The sequence below is a fragment of the Octodon degus genome, unplaced genomic scaffold (genome assembly GCF_000260255.1).
Source record: "Octodon degus isolate 3935 unplaced genomic scaffold, OctDeg1.0 scaffold00121, whole genome shotgun sequence".
In the NCBI taxonomy this organism is placed as follows: domain Eukaryota; kingdom Metazoa; phylum Chordata; class Mammalia; order Rodentia; family Octodontidae; genus Octodon; species Octodon degus.
In genome coordinates, this window is record NW_004524697.1 from 8,616,696 (window position 1) to 8,620,519 (window position 3,824).

Consider the following 3,824-nt stretch of genomic DNA (forward strand, 5'->3'; position numbering starts at 1 on the left):
AGAGACAGAGACAGAGACAGAGACAGAGACGGAGAGAGCCATTGTCACAGGGCAGTGAGATTATACACACTTTTATACTTTTAATGTCTTCTTTGCATTTCTGTGTTTTAAATTTCTTAAAAACGAAGTGATAGCAGTTGAGTTTATGGCCTACACTTTGTGCCCGGTGACATTCTGGGCAGGGGATTAACTCAGTCAATCTTGACATCAACAGAATTTTCTCCATGTGCAGATGGAGAAATCAGAGAAAGTACAGTCATTGAATAGTGGGTGAGAGTCACAAAGCAAGAAACTGAGCTTGCTATGAATGTTATTAAAATTGTTTAAAAATATGCAATGTGAAGAATAGCCTGAGCTGTGCACTTTGGATCCTCACATCATCTTCACAAGTTCTCAAAATCTAGCGGAAGGACATGCACGCTTAGATATCTAACCAACAGTGGAGACATCCGGGTGGTCCAGCACCCGGGACTTTACCCTGTTGACATCAGCAAGTCTGGTTACTCACTTCACATCACAGCTTGCTTCCAAACGCCGCTTACGGGGTGCCCATCGCTGAGATCCTGTAAGCAGGATCTGCTGGCTGGCACAGTGCTTGCGCACAGTGCCAGACGCTCTCTATTTTCTTTGGCCGACCTGCCCACCTCTCCACCATATCCAAATCTAAGTCCTCCTTAAGCACAATGCCTGGTTTAATCCGGCTTGCTTCATTCCATATTTCAGGGCCAACTTCCTACTCTTCTTGCAAATTCTTGAAACTGTAATGACCTGCATAATCCACTTAACAATCACAGGAGGAGGCAGCAGTGGAGAGTTGAGATGTCTGTGTTTATGTCATGCATTTATCTTTCCTATTCATTTTGTGCAATTGAGACTCACTGCCAACTAGTCCTCGAGGGCACTCTCCTCCTTATCTACTATACATATGGGCCAGATATCATTTTTTCCCATTTTCAAAGACTTTACATCTTATTTTTTCTTTCTTCCTCATAATCTATTTTTATTTCTTGTACTATTTTCATCAGCACAAAAACATCCTGCCTGAAGACAAACCGCAAAAAAAAATTTCATGATCCCATGCTTCTTTCCAGATCCTGGCCCACATCTGTGTTGGTGGTTGAGCAAAACTCCCCCAATGCATATCTAGTATCAGCTACTTCTTCCATGTTTTGCAAGCTTTCCTCAACTCATCCCACTTGGTTTCTGGTTCTTTCTCAAATCTGCAGTCCCCTCTTGCTAAAGTTGCCAGCAACACCCACAGTTGCTAAATCCAGTGGCTTCTCCCTTGCCCTCATCTGACCAACGGCTCAGCAGAAGTGGGCACAGCCAGCAGCCCCTCCTTCCCACAGTGATTTCTCTTGCCTCCCGATCACCACTCTGCCTGGCTTCTCTCCACCCTAGGGGCTCTGCCTTCTCATTCTCTTTGTTGGCAATGCCTCTTCTAGAAACCTCAACAGGTGGAAGGGTTACAGGCGGAGGTTGAGGGCCTTCTCTCTTCCCCACTCCTCTTTCTCCCTCATTGACCTGTCTGGTGCTGTGTGTATTCCCACAACTTTAGTTGTTGTCTGTGTGCAGATGCCCAAATCAGGTTTTCTTACTCTGTGTGCTAGACTATGCTCATATATCCGAATACCGACTTGTTGCATCCCCTTGGCTGTCTGTACAAGATCTGAAACCACAGCGCTTAATCCTCCCACCCGGAATGCCATTCCTCCTAGTCTCCCCCAATTCAGAGACTGGCAACATTATTCACACAAATGTTAGATCCCAAACCAGTGGGGTATTCACTGCTGATGCTTCCTTTCCAATCATCGTGCCATCTGACCCACTACAGGACTCTGAGAATCTGCTTCTGAAATCTCCCTCCCAAGGCTATACTTTTAGGGATCATTTCTATAGTATGAAATCTCCTTCCCGTGTACACACCTCCTCCTGGAGCACCACGATACTCCTGTGACACACTGCAATAGGCTTCTAACTCCCAAATTTTAAACCCAAAAAAACAGGTTAAAGCACAAATTAGAAGGGTTGGGGTTGATACTCCAATTTGCCTAGCATGTGAAAGGCCCTGGATTTGAATCCCAGCACTGCAGAACAAAGAAGCAAACTATAGCAAACAAACCCCCTCCTCTTCAAATCAGCTAATGTGACTTTTTGGTTTAAACCCTCCATAATTTGCAATTTGATTTAGAATCCAGGCCAGATGCTAGCAGTGACCATAAGGCTTCATGACTCGCCCCGTCCCCCATGACGCTGCAGTTGCCCCAGATGTGCTCTGCTTCCACTCACAGCTGTTCTCCCCACCACAGGCCTCTGCATTCACACCCTGTGTCTGGAGCACCATTTTCCCACTCTTCCCTACTGGCTCCTTAGCAGGGTACTGGTCTTAGGTCAAATGTTATCTCTTCAGAGTGGTTTTCCTGATTGACCTCACAGACTTGCTGGTATTTGGAATCATTTAGGATCTTCCTGGCTCTCTCTCTCTCTCCTCTTCTGGGGTGTCAGTGTGCACCTTATTCACGGATGTGCTCTTTGTGGCGAGCCACTGCCTGCCCTGTGGTAGTCACCCAATGGTTACTTGAGGATGAAGCAGAAGGGCTCAGTTATGGTCCTTGAACAATGCTGTGCTCAAACCCTAAACTGTGGAACCAGATGAAAGCAGGGGTTGTGGTGGCCCCAGTGATAGTGAGTTCACTGGCATTTTACACTGTAGCAGCAAAGACATTAAGCTCACGAGCCAGGCCACTTTGTGTGTGCATACCTGTGCGCATATGTAAAGTGTTGGTCATTGTTCAGCTGTTCTAAACTTCAGTTTCCTTAACTAAATGACCAGATGACTTTGTAAGGGCCAAGGGAGATAATCCATGTAAAAATTAAGAACACCGTTTGGCTCCTAGCGAACCCTGTATGAATGCTAGCTCTAGGTTTTAAGCTCTGATTTCTTTTGTATTACTGTAAAACTTAGTGTACTGGGCAGTGGAATCCAAGTGGTTTTCAACCAGCAAATTGCTAAACTTTTGAAGAAGGTTTTGCTGAGATCTAAAAATTTTATAGAGAACTTCCAACCTTCTGGTAGACCCTAGTGTCTACTTACTGATACAGTAATGACAACATGCTTGAAGGAGCACCTTATTAGGAAGACGCGTGGATCTAACACAGTGTTGGAATTGGTAAGTATAAAGGCTTACTACTTTGACTTATGATGTGAACCTAAGAATGCATCTTTCTCATTCTCTGTAAATGTTTCTAGGGATAAAGAACACTAAACTTCTTATTAAAAGTTATTACTGGGACATGGGGAGATGGCTCAGTGGAATAAGCGTTTCCCTGGCAAGTGCAAGGGCCTGAGATCAATCCCCGGTTCTGAAAAAAAAAGTTATTATCCATATCCAGGTCAATGAACCAGTTTGCTAAAGCACTTTATGTAAGTCTTAGAAAAGATGAACCTTCATGGCTTTTTATTCTGGTCTTGGTCAACACTTCAATCCTCCCTTTGACTTGTACAAGTCACCACAATCTATCTAAAGCCTTAAAACCCAGGCTGGTTTGCTAAGTAAGCTTAGTGGTATCGTGGGGGCACACTGTGCACCGTGTGTGAAAGTTCACGCATGCAGAACTCGAGGTCACTGTCTCCCCATACTGAGGAGCTCAGCCCCTGGCCTCAGTGACAGCTCTGAAGCTTCTATTTAGAGGAACTGCATTTAATTAAAGAAAATTCAAGATCAAGATTCTCAGCATTTTGGATCCTTCAGAGTTAGATAATGAAAATGGTCTCAGAGGTAAAGAAGTATTTTCTTTTGTTATATAGAAACTAGGTATAGCTC

The 3,824-nt window shown here is 44.4% G+C and overlaps 1 protein-coding gene across 8 annotated transcripts in view; it reads right to left on the minus strand.

The window, feature by feature from the left end:
* The window catches only part of Palld (palladin, cytoskeletal associated protein), a 416,234-nt gene that overhangs the window by 252,080 nt on the left and 160,330 nt on the right, over positions 1-3,824 (minus strand). The window lies entirely within an intron of this gene.